Raw genomic sequence first — 13,668 nt, forward strand, 5'->3', positions numbered from 1 at the left:
TAATACGCTTACTGCTTCTGAGCTATTCGCTCACTTTGCGTATGATACCTGCTTATTTGTGTCTGTGCTAAATTGCCTAATTTACTCCAGTTAACCTGCACAGAGAAAAAGATTTATTAGTTAAGGCTGTTGAAGGAAGGAAGGAAGGAAGGAAGGAAGGAAGGGGCATGGCGGTGCAGTGGGTTTGAGTGGGTCCTGCTCTCCGGTGGATCTGGGGTTCAAGTCCCGCTTGGGGTGCCTTGCGACAGACTGGCATCCCCTCCCCACGTAGCCCCTATACCCCGTGTTGCTGGACTAGGCTCCTCCTCTCCGCAAGCCTGTATGGGCCAAGCGGTTTCATTGTGTGTGTTAAAAGGCAGGTATTATCAAACGCAACACATCCATCTTCCTTTGAATGTGTGCAAGTCACTCTCTTTCATCTGCTGCATTGTATTTGTACTGTAGCCTACCTGCAAATTAATATGCCATGAGTGACCAATAATAAACTGTTTCTTGCCGACTAAAGGCTGTCTAGAGCGTAGAAGGAGGTGAAAGCAAGTCTTCAAGAACGCGGCAGTTTAGAGTATTTTTTGGGTCTCGGCGAGTAAACAAGCCCCTGGCAACGTTCCCGATTTCCCTGCAGGAGTCCTGGTGCGCTGAGCTGGGTCTAATGTGCATGGGAGGAGGGCTTGGATGTGCTGGTGGTAATCCCGAATCGGGGAGGACGGAGAGCTCCGTGGCGTCCCGGAGAGCTAATCAAGACGCGTGACGCTGATGGCTTCGCAGAGAAAAACAAGGCGAAGAGGAAACCGAGCTACAGACCGCTTTCGCGAAAAGCCAACGAGCACGGCGGGCAGCTGCAGCGCGGCAACATCTCGTGACCCACCGTCACAATATGTTCAAATTTTTTTGATTCGTTTGAAAGTTGTGAGGTTCATTTGGTGAATGCCGAAACGGAAATGAGCTAAACGAAGGCAGGCGCTAACAGCTGATAGCATTAGCGCATCGCTCCGAGCTAAGGATGCACGTACGATGTGTCATGCGGTTATGAATTGCGCTGACGACCTCCGTAAAGGAATCGGGGTGTGTTTTGTGTCGGCGCAAATTGGCACGCAGTCTCTTCCGCGTTTCTTGTCACGAGGTAACGCTGGGGCTGGAAAGGGGCCTGCAGGCCTAGCAACAGGCAGCGTGGTGTCAGCGTCGGGGTGACTGGGGACAACAGAGAGGCCCCCTTGTGCCCAGGCCGAAGCTCTTCTGCTCCAGCACAGATATTCTGACCTCCGACTGCCTGGCTGCTTCTCACAGGCACTGCTTTAAAGTGAGAGTAGGAGTATAGGAGAGATTGGTGGGACACAACACATCTCCTGTATTAATCAAATCATTTTACAGTTTATGCTTGCTTACGGGATGGCTGGTGGCATCGTGGCTGGAGCAGCTGCCTTTGGCTCTGGAGGTTGCCGGTTTGATCCCTGCCTCCGGTTGCAGTGCCCTCTAGCAAGGTGTTTTCCCTACGTTTTTTCCGGTACTTCTTTCTGGGTACCTAGTGTGACCCTCCGATGGACTGGCGTCCTGTCCGGGGTGTTTCCCACCCCTTCAGCCTTGTGCCCAGTGTCTCCGGGATAGGCTCTGGCTCGCCGCAACCCCGCTTGGGACACCCGGTTGCTGAAATTGTTCGGTTAGTTGTTTGTTTAATTAAGATAAATTTACAACAATACGTCCATATCTGTATCACATTGATGTTGGTATCTTCAGCATCTTGGGAAAAACACACCAGGAGATTCCCATCCTTCACATGTTACAATCAAGCTGGGCTTCTTTAGGAAATAACTCACAAACATTTAAAAGAAGAAAAAATATATATATTATCATGCTTCATAAACTTCCAGAAGAAGCAAAGATCTAGTTGTGCCAGTTTCTGGGTCTATCATTCAGAGCACAAAAATTGCATTAAAGAAGTCATCCCAGTTTTGAGTAACGTTGCATAACAGATTTTGGTTTATATTTAGGGGAAATGACGGATGAAGTGGAAGGATGTTTCTCATGATTGCAGATTTATAAAGATTTCAAAGTTAGTAACAGCCTCAAATGTTTTCCCTCATGAGACCAAATGAATATAAAATATTTGTTCCTAGAAGGGGGTGCGGTGGCGCAGTGGGTTGGACCGCAGTCCTGCTGTCCAGTGGGTCTGGTGTTCAAGTCCCGCTTGGGGTGCCTTGCGGCGGACTGGCGTCCCGTCCTGGGTGTGTCCCCTTCCCCCTCCGGCCTTACGCCCTGTGTTGCCGGGTAGGCTCCGGTTCCCCGTGACCCCGTAAGGGACAAGCGGTTCTGAAAATGTGTGTGTGTGTGTGTGTGTGTGTGTGTGTGTGTGTGTGTATTTGTTCCTACAGTCCATGCCGCACACAACATTGCCTTAATATCGGTTTACTACCGCTGCGATGTAATTGCTGCAAAAATTCAGCTAAAATTTTGCCTTTACTTGTGTCTTTTCTCAGCGGCTAAATTATTACTAACTACTTTGTTAAACCCCTACGCTACCGCGTCCATGTGTGACTAAGGCCATGTACAGTGTAGACGACTGAGCATGTATTTTATTTACGCAGCTCTGTCCACCCTGAAGCAGAGATGAAGAATCTCGATGAAGGATACACATCGCTGCAAGGTGACCTAAGGTTCAACTCACTGACCCCCCTCGGGCCAGCTTTCCAGAAGTGGGAGCAATGATGTCGCCGCACATCTCTTCATTTCGGTGAAAAATGTCGTTGATTGTGATCTCTTGTGAAGCTGCGATAGCTGAGTCAGGCGACACGTCGTGCGATAACCAGACTGTAGTAAATCAAGAAAACGGAGACGAGATGTCACCTGCCTGAACTCCACTTCAGTAACATCAAACACCTCTTCATGGTTGCTGGCTGCAGTTACATGACTGGCATTGTTATGGCCATATATTTGAGAGGAAATCATCTGCATATAACATGCAGGCTTGTGTGTGACATCCCACTAGCCCTGACAATACAACTTAAAGCAAATAAAATAAGGAAAAACTGAGAGAGCTAGAATTGCTGACGTAAGATCTTGCGATGAACCACACACAATGTCTACAACCACTTGTCCCAAGCAGGGTTGCAGCAAGCCAGAGCCTAACCCAGCAACACAGGGTTCAAGGCTGGAGGGGAGGGGACACACCCAGGACAGGACACCAGTCTGTTGCAAGGCAGCCCAAGCAGGACTCAAACCCCAGACCTACCGCACAGGAGGCCATGGCCAAACCCACCGCACCGCCTCTAGAACCAGAAGCAAGCATCAAAAATTAATTTTCATTATCTGTTTAATTACATCCACCACTATATTATTCTGGTGTTACCTCAAACCAAGAATACCAGTTTCACTACATCAATGGGCACCTATGATATCGCTCTGTGTTTTAAGGTCAAATGATATATTATTAAGAAAAGTGTGTGAAATTACAAACACCCTTGTTGGAGATACAAACAATCTGGATGTTTTATGAAACATCTGAGGTTAAGTACATCGCCAGACGGTAAAACAATGGTTTCCCTTCTGGGACTTAAACCCATGACCCTCTGCATTCCAAAGGAAATTGCTCAGCTGCTACTGTATCACACTTGATGTCCTTGTTTCCTTTGATTTATTATCAGTATGGTGCGAGAGTTCAGTAATTAAAGTCTGCGCCGTCACCGATGAGACATTGTGCCCTCTCTGTGTATAAACTGGATAATTATCTGGAGGTTTACTGCAGCGCAGCAGAGGCAAACTGAAATGATTTTCCTCTTTTCACAAAAGAAAACATCGAACAAAGCATTAAGCTCTCTGACAAATGACCTAAAGCGTCCGCCTCTTTAGCGAGGGCAAATGGAAGAATTGATATTGTAGCGGCATTTATGTTATTCTTTTTTTTTCTCAAGGTAACCATATTTGTTTCTTCAGAACACATCCATCTCCATGGCAACAAAAAATGGCCATAACAAAAGAAACAGCAGAACATATTGACAAACCGTATGACGGGCCACGTGGAACATTTCAGCAAAATGTGTTAAAGATATGGGGTGCGGTGGCGCACTGGGTTGGACCGCAGTCCTGCTCTCTAGTGGGTCTGGGGTTTGAGTCCCGCTTGGGCTGCCTTGCGATGGACTGGCATCCCGTCCTGGGTGTGTCCCCTCCCCCTCCGGCCTTATGCCCTGCGTTACCGGGTAGGCTCTGTGACCCTGTATGGGACAAGTGGTTCTGAAAATGGGTGTGTGTGTTAAAGATCTAATTATGCACTAATCAGGTGTTTTCAAAGAGTGCAATTAGCCTATAGAAGGAAGGGTAATCTTTACTGTATTAGCTCAGGGTAAGTACATTAATCAAAGGATCTGCAGCAGGAACGGGGGTTCAAATGAAAAATCTTCAGATTGTAGGGTGGAACTCTTTTCTACCCTGTTCTTGGTGATGATATGCACATGAAATAGCAAACGGAGCCCTCCTGGCTTGTGCTGCGGTCACTGCCGCTCATATTTTTGCTCCAGTGCGCACCTCTAGGGGGCGCTACACGTCGAACGTGGTCGAACGTTGGCGTTCCTCTCTCGGGATCTCAGACAATCAATAACCCTCAACACTTTACACCTCGTCACCTCGGAGACGTTAATGTTTGGATATTAAAGACTCCCACAGTTCAAAATCTGAACGTAAAATGTTCACTCAGATACATGCAGATACCACGCTGACAGTTATGTGAATTAGAGCCTAGCCCATAATCATGGCTGGGCAAGGAGAAACTTTCCAACAGCCGCGGCAGGAACGGAAGTCAAATCTTTAAAGGCAAGTTCTTCCAGTGAAGAAAGCAATATTTCTGTCAGAGCCCAGACAGCTATATTTCCCCTCTATGCTACTGAGGAACTAAAAATTGCTGTCTCCTTGGCAAACATCTAGTAAAATATAGCGTGCCTCTGAAATGAAAAATATTAAATATAAACATAGATATAAATAGTGCGAAGAAAAAAAATGAACCAATAACTGAAGTGAGATATTAAAAAACTGCCTGCCATTGTCTAATAAACACCGCAGTCCTTTTCAGCCCTTGATTTAAGTGCCTGGACCGCGACCCCGGACTGACGCGACCGTTTGCTCCGCGGCCCCGGAGTCCAAGGACCCCTCGGCCGTTTCCACACGGGTCACCTTGCGCGCCGTGCAGTCGGAGCCCGACAGAGAGGAATATTTCTCCGTCGGAACTCCACAAAGCACCGCAGTCAATGAATTACACCGACCGAACGGAGCGCGGCAACTCCTGCCCTGGAACCATTTCTCCCACAATGCACCGCGGTCACCTGCAGATGCTCTTGCACAATCGGTTCCCATACAGCAAAGATAAATCAGCTGCCACAGGTCCATTGACGTTGGGGAAATAAATTGCCTTTGCCCGCGTTTTCGGGAGAAAACTAATTTTCCTCGCCCTGGTAATAAACTACATGATACTTTGGCCTGGCTGGAAGCTTGCCTATCAGCACCCGAACTCTGCTCCTCATTTGTCTTGACAAATGGATTTATTCAATAAACGGGGCTGCTCTTTAACCTGGAGACATTGTGCTGGCTTGGCCGTGCTGCTCCCTATGCTAATAAACACTGCGATGTTGTGTTTGATTGCTTCCTTCCATCATTAATTCTTGTTTTCTCCTTCTCATCTCACCGGGACTGAAGGCTTGACTTAATGCACGGATGGCTTGCCAATTAGGTCACATTAATCACCAGGACAACTCGGCGAGCCGGTGTCGGTGCTGCCGCGGGAGCCGCCCTGAACGGCTCGGGAAGGAGCTCGATTCGCTTCCCGCGGTAATTCAATCGTTGGGCGGGCTGGCCTCTCGACCCCTGATGAGGACTCAAAAGATGGAGCTTGGGATGGACTTTGACGCAATAAATAAGAGTGGACGTCCCGCTAATGATCAGAGCGATGTGTTTCGTGGCTGGACGTTACGTGGTGTTTGATTGTTATTCGTGCCGCTCTGAACGAAAGGAGGATGATTACCTTCTAACGGCTTTCCAGCAAGAGCGGATCAAACAGCTAATAGCGAACATCATCGGAGGTTTTAAATCTGAGATGTAATGGGGTGAAACAATGTAATGAGTGCCATACGCCCACTGGGGGTGGGGGGACGGGGGGTCGGTCTGTTGAGCCGATTGCAGCCCGCCGGCATATGTACAGCATCAACGCGCGGTGCTCCATCGAGACCGGAAGACATGATCAATAATGAAAGCAGCTGAGCTGTTACAATAGGGTGCTGATGGACCCCAGGTTGGACACCTGTGGATTGTTGGACCAACAGTTTAAAGCTGACGCTATGAACACAATACAACCTTTAGGAGGGAAGGTCAGAGGTTTGTGGGCGACGGAGGCCTCAATTAACCTCTGAGAAGCCACATCTGTGCAGAAATAGACATGGACTGCTGTCTTCGCCGAGGGTCAAAGCAGAGATAAGAGTGTCCATTTTTCACTGTTGAACCCATGATCCAGGTGACCTGATTTGAAGCCGGGAGAAGGACAGAGATTGAAATTTTCTTTCAGTCGCCATTCAGGTCCTGGAAAGACATATCGTGACTAGAAGTGAGAGAATCGCGAAGGTGCTCCACACCGTGTCTGAAAACTAACGACGGTTAAAATCCAGATACAGGGATTTTTGTGACCATTAAATTAAAGGTGTAAAAGGAAAACGTCCAAGTTGTGGACAAAAATCTAGCCCGAGGGCACAAAGTACGTCTGAAAATGAGTGAGGGATTCGTGCAGTGAAGGGGAACAGCTGTGATGCTGTGAGGGCGAGCACGAGGTCCTCAAGGACAGCAATTTGCATATCTCCACGGCAGCACGGTTTCCTTGAGGGGCTCCGTGGAGTCCGTACGGTCAACACGTTTGGAGCATACCTGTATGTGTCCGCTATGGCTTCTATGCAGACAAATGTACAAGAAACAGAGGCAGTAATGAGAGGAGGCATGGTGGTGCAGCAGGTAGTGCTGGTACCTCACTGCTCCCGGGGTGTGAATTCACATTTGGGTTTGAATCCGGCTCAATCTGTACGGAGTTTACACATCGTCCCAATGTTCTTGTGGGTTGACTCTGGGTGCTCTGGTTTCCTCCCACAGACTGAAGACATGTTTCAGTTAAATTGCTTACTGTAAATTTCCTGTAATCGGAGTGTGTGTGATTGCCTCGTGGTGGATTGGCATCCATCCCGTCCCTGCCTTGTAGTTATGTTTCCAGGATAGACTCTGGACCGCCGCAACCCTGCGCACGAGAAGTGTTTACATATGATGGATATTATAAAATCCCCTGAAAACAGCGATCCCAACTAAACAAGTTCTCTTGGAATCGAAGGACCTTGGTTGGAACAGCTGCCTCTACTGTAGTACCCACGATGGATAAATACAGTAATCCCAACTATAGTAAATATAGTAAATCTAACCATGGAAGTCAGCTTGGGCAAAGCAGTGAGCTAAACAGCGGTTAATAACAACTACCCCGCAGTGGACTGGCATCCTAAACAGGGTATACCATGTTTAGCCTTGTGTCCTGTGCTTCCGGGATAGGGTTCGGACCACCGCGACCCTGAACCGGACAAGTGTTTAAGGCAAGCGCAACGTAAATTCCGCGCATAAAATTAAAGTGAAAAGTACGGCTCCGTTCCGCTCGTCTCACGTTATAACGGACTTAAAACAACGCCCACGTGCCGATTGTTGCCGATGAGGGTCGCTTGAAACCATTGTTTTGATCATACATAAGAATATTACACAATTTACGCGGGTAGCAGGAGCCTTTACCTAAAGCACTTAGACAGTTTGTACTTTTATTTAAAATCAGCATAATTCAAGCGGGAAGAGTCGGTGCCTCTGTTTCTGTCCTACCACTTCAACAGCCGAACTTTTGATCAGACGGAACTCTTTGGCACTCCATCACCGTCTGCGTCAATCTTCACACACCGCGCTCGGGGAAAACATGAAGGTTAGAGAGCAATCGGGGCCGTGTCTGCGGGGGGCAACGGGCGCTACGGTGGGGAGGATTTCGACGACCCCATTCTGCCATGAAATCCTTTTGAACTGCGGCAGAGCACAGCCTACGATTTGAGAACGGCGGCAGCTGCCGCGTCCTGCGGAGCGTACGCCCCACGTGCGCGATGGGAAGGAGCGGCCTCGTCTCCCTGGGCCAGCAGCGATGGGTGGGAAAGCGGGCATTTCTCCGACCATTAAACCCGGGCTGAACGCTTGGATGAGGATGAGTTAACAAAGGACAGAGGCAGTTGACCAGAAAGCATCATGGGATTGCTGTCGTGCAGGTTTCCTGCCCATCCAACGTAAAATTCGCTCACGCAATTTGCCTCTTATGCACTTGTCCATCTGGCTTCATAATATCTGCCCTCTGAGCCACATTTAAAATAGAGCAAAACTAAAGTGCACTTTCAAAAGCACTCACTCACTCACTTTTCTCAAACCATTTATCATTGTCAGGGTCACGGTGGCCAGGAGCCTATCCCTGAGCACTAGGCCAGGAGGGCTGCACCCTGGATGGGGCACCAGTCCATCTCAGCATTGTAAACCTAACGGCATGTTAAAAACATTAAGGGAAAACACAGTGATTAATATTTACCTGCTCACCTGCCTTTCCCTGGAATGTCTTTATAACCTCACATTACATTTTATTATTATTTATTCATTAAGTCTGCAGCTTTTGCCAGTGCGATTTACAATGTTTATATACTAAAGTGCTATTGGCCCATTTGTACAGCTGGGTAATTCTTTTCTAACTGCACCAAATCAGGGCAAACAGCATGATCCACGAATTCTGTGTTGTCTTACGCAGGGATTCCATGGCTATCCTTGGGAGCCTCATCTCAGCAGCAAACAATCTATTTCAATAATTCAGCAGCGCAGTTCGGTTTCTCGTATTATGGAGGCTGCAACATGAAGAGAAGAAAGCCGCCCTTGAATGGAAGTACACGAGCTGCCGGAACGGCTCCTCCAGCACTGCAGACTGTGAAATGCGAGGCTTCGGCTGTAAAGTGGAACGCATAAATATGCAGAGCAGAAATTCACCTTCATCTCAGCAACAACAGCAGCTTGGAGGGAAGAGGTTAAAAGCGGCACAAGCTCCTTCCCCGACCACTTCTGTGATGGTCATGAATAAATATTATTTTGATCTTATATAACGAACAGAAAAATTAGAAATGGGCAACGGAGGAGCTGTGCGTTTATTGAAGATATACAGCTTAAATGAGGTTTGTCAGCAACTCTCAGAGCTCTTCATCGGGCATCTAGTTCCTTAACCGCTACGTCGCCTCCTTTCTGAAGGCTTGGCTCACAGGCTGGTCAGTCAAGGAGGCACGTGTAGAAGTACGTCACACCGGCTGGAGAAGGAGAAGGGATGAGACGCTCTATGCGCGCGCGTGTGTGTGTGTGTGTGTGTGTGTGTGTGTGTGTGTGTGTGTGTGTGCGTGTGACATGAAGGCACCTCTTGGTCCAGCCTCTCCTGCCTCAATATCACTTCCAGGACTGTTTCCACTGTTTACTCTTTCCCAGCGTGAAGATGGATGTACCTCATGGCCCTCGCACTCACTCATTCCTCTGTCAGAACGTATCGATCCTTTTCTCGCAGCCACGGCTATGAATAAATTACGAGACAGTGACAAACGGTCCGGCGCGGCGTCGGACGTGCCGTCGGCAAGAGAGGGGAGCGCGGCGCCGTAATGCAAACACAGCAAACAAGAGACGTGTCAAATTTAACGAAAGCGACGCTCAGTCTCGCAGCAAATTGAATTGTTGGGTGGAAAGGGCCAGCGCGCTGTCAGGAACTCGCCGCGCGCCCCTCGCCGCTTGGGAAGTCGTGGCTCTGGGTCCGTGGTCCGGGACGGAGGGTCTCCGGATTTGGAGGAGATGCACCGGACATCACGCGAGCGATTCCGCGAACTAAGATCGAGGGGCTCGCTCCGAGAAGAAGTTACCGAAAGGTGTCGATTCCGCCTTCCCGAGAAGTATCGTTCACACCTACAGCACAACAGCAGCAATACTGTATCTACGTACAGTTACGTTACAGAAGCATTTTCAATTTTTACTGCAATCTTCTGCCCAAATGGATTCAAAGTAACAGGACACAGGTACCATTCCTTGCCTGCTACGCAGAGATTCAGAGATAGGCTCCAGACCACCACGACCCATGCAATACAGGTATAGCAAGTACGTTAAATATCTGAGGTCATTAGCATAGAGCGGAATGGTAAATATGAGGCATGTTGGCACGAATGAGACACAGACCGTGTCTCCAATCGTACGTTGACGAGCAAGATACCTTAGACTGGATGCAGGAGGGAACCCGTGTAAAAAAAAAAGGAGTTAGTCAGATTCAAACTCGGTGCTGAACCCAAGGCCCAGGCACCACTAGGAGCTCTGAGGCATCGCCAGGCCACCATATACAATCTGAAAGAGCAACATCAAATGGTAACCAATTTAACATCAGCAGGTAACCCCTCCAACAAGCAGGACCTTGGTTAAGAAAAGCAAAACACTTAAAAAAATTGGAGAGAGAGTGGTGTAGTGGAGGGACGTGGCGGCACAGTGGGTTTGACCAGGTCCTGCTCTCCGGTGGGTTTGGGGTTCAAGTCCCGCCTGGGGTGCCTTGCGATGGACTGGCGTCCCATCCTGGGTGCGTCCCCTCCAGCCCTACACCCTGGGTTAGGCTCTGGCTCCCCGCAACCCCATATGGGACAAGTGGTTTCAGATGATGTGTAGTGGTTAGAGCTGCTACTTCTAGAAACAATGGTTACAGGTTTGAATCCCACCTCCTGTTGTAGAACCCCTGAACAACGTTATCCTAAAGAGCTCTGGGAAAAATGACGCCGCAGTACATTTATAAGAGACTTGGGGAAAAAAGTGTGAGCGAAATGTGTAAAACTGACCAGTGCAAAGATTAATCTGCAATATATGATATGTACTATTCCATACATATTACATTAACCACTGGTATATGACTTCAGTATTTGCCCTAATAGTGGCTTTCAGTTCGCCAAGCCCCACATAATTACATTAAAAGTAATATTTCTGTCACATGTATTTTAAGCTCCAATTACGGCCGTTCTTAGTTTAAAGGGACACAATTATGAAGAAATATGGAGAAATACGTCTGGAGTAAGACTACCCTAACACGAGGCTACAGTGACTGAACTGGGAAACATGCATAATTATCTCCCGGCATATTTCAGACGCAGCTCACTTCCCAACCGAGCGCTCGATGGACCCAGCAAATGTATATGTAATATGCAATATGTTTTAACCATTTAGCAAAATGAACCCTTAAGTGGTAGAAGAAGGCAAAGAATGAACTTATACAGGAGTTATGTGTTGCTGAATGTTCGCCGCTATAGAGGGGACGATATATTTTTTTTATATCAAGGCTTTACACAGCTTCTCATCCTCCCAGAAGAAAAAGTGTTTCCTTATAAGCTGAAGGCAGTGTAATGGTCAAACGAGTTCTCTCGGATTCAAGGACCTCGGTTTAAATAGCTGCCTCTGCTGTAGTAGCCTTGATGGATAAATACAGTAATCGCCAATAATATCGTAATTCCAACTACGTAGCAAATATAGTAAACCTGACAATGTAAGTCAACTTGAGCAAAGCAGTGAGCCAAATAATGGTTAATAACAACCATCCTGCTCGGGACTGGCATCCCACCCAGGGTATACCCTGTTTACCATTGCTTCTGGGATAGGTTCCAGACAACTGGGGCCCTGAACTGGACAAGTGTTTAGTAAAAGTATGTAAGTAAGTAAATAAGTGAGTGAGCAAGCGAGTGAACAATCACCCTTTTCTCTGTCTGCAGGAGATATGTGTAGTTTATGTTCCAAAACAATTTGTTATGATATTCTGAGAAATTCCCAAGGAATACGCAATATGCCTTTTCAGTATATCCACTTTAGCTTTGCTTGTAAATATAGTATAAGAGGAAACAATGACTATTGCCAGCCAACTGTAATTCAACTCTACAACATGCCTTTTATTCACTCGTTTATGACAAATTTTTAAGGAAAGAGAAATCCACATTCGTTTAACTTAAGCAGTGATTTAGTGAGCATTAATTTGTATAAAGCAAAGCTAGGATTGCACTCTAATATTGATTTGATACGGTAAATAATGTAATCGATCAGCCTCATGTTGCCCATTTTATTTTAGGCATAAGAATGCACAGGCGCTGTGGAAAGACCATGCTGAGATTTGTGTCTTTGTCCGTCTTTTGCCAGGTACTGGTATCCCAGATGCGAACAACCTGTCCGCTTCCATGGATGGCAACGATTATCATTCTGCGTCCTTCCCCTATTAGTCTTATAAATGGGAGACCCTGACAAGACGCTTAACGTACTCACAGGGGTCGCTCCACATAAATGTCTCGCACCCACCATCTGTCCCTGCTCCTACACCAGTCTCCATTCGCATTCTAAACAGCCAGAAATGAGCTCCTGGCAGCGTTGGCGCGGGAGGTCAACGAGAGGGGTGGATGGCAATGAGAGCGAGAGGGAACCCTGTATATTTGTCAAAGTCCATCTCAGCTGGCAGAATCAGCAGAAAATTGGGATAGAAAAGCTGCTGTACGTCAGCCCAAACAAGGAAAAAGCTTCACTTTATTTTCAACTTGAGGCTGACAGTGTGAGGCTTGAGGATGCAGCTCCAGATCATGCCTATAAGGAACCTACTGTTGTACCCATTGCGCTTACTCTCAATTTTTTTCATAAATACACATACATATAGTTCTAGTAAAAGTTTGAGTAAACTTGCTGGAAACTAGTTTTTGCAGTGTAAGCCCAGGTTGTTAGATTCAGCTGTCCTTCATTGTCCATCTTCCCAGATAGTGTTTTCAGAATTTTGAAGTGTGGTTTTGGTGCTTATCTTGCTGAATAATGAAGGACTACCCAATCAGCCATAATCCTGAGGAACCGCATGCCTCTGAAGCATGCTATGAAAGCCATGCTGATTAAGATTGCCATGGTCTTGGCAAGTATAGCAAAGGCTCCCCATGTCATGACACTGCCTCCACCATGCTGGACTGTGGCAACCACATAAACAGAGCTCAGACGCTCACGCTCTCAGTGTCTTAAATTTACTCGACTGTAAGACCGAAATCCAGTTGTAAAATATCCAGTTTCTGTGTTTTATGGCCAAGTCTAGCATCAGAAAGGTATACTCAGACTTTTGACTGGCACTGTAGATACACACCTACACAGCGTTGCTCATTTTAGGTGAAGCTACCAGAACAGGGAGGTCCATGTTTACAGCAAAAGAAACTAATAAAAGAAGAGAACTTACTCTTAGAGCACTTATATATTTATATATTTTAAAGTTTTGCCGCTTTAGGCTAGAGGCGAGATTTGCTAACCTTCTGGAGCTTTCCACGGCCCTCCCTCTGTCAACGATGATTAAGTGGCCCTCCCCGAGGTGTATTTACATTTAATGTGAGTCAGCGCTTTCCTGATGCACTGTTGCCCCGGAAGGAGGAAATCAAATGCCATGCATCTCTGAAGAATGATATTAATCACGCTGTCTAATTTGGCCCACCCCCCCCGATGGGGCGACGCGGCTACAGGCTCAGCACTTACCGGTATCCACGGGAGGTGTGAAAATGTACAGAGTCCCGGTGTGGCTCTGCAAGATGCTTTTGCTCATTTTGA

This window comes from Scleropages formosus, chromosome 1, assembly GCF_900964775.1.
Source record: "Scleropages formosus chromosome 1, fSclFor1.1, whole genome shotgun sequence".
In the NCBI taxonomy this organism is placed as follows: Eukaryota; Metazoa; Chordata; class Actinopteri; order Osteoglossiformes; family Osteoglossidae; genus Scleropages; species Scleropages formosus.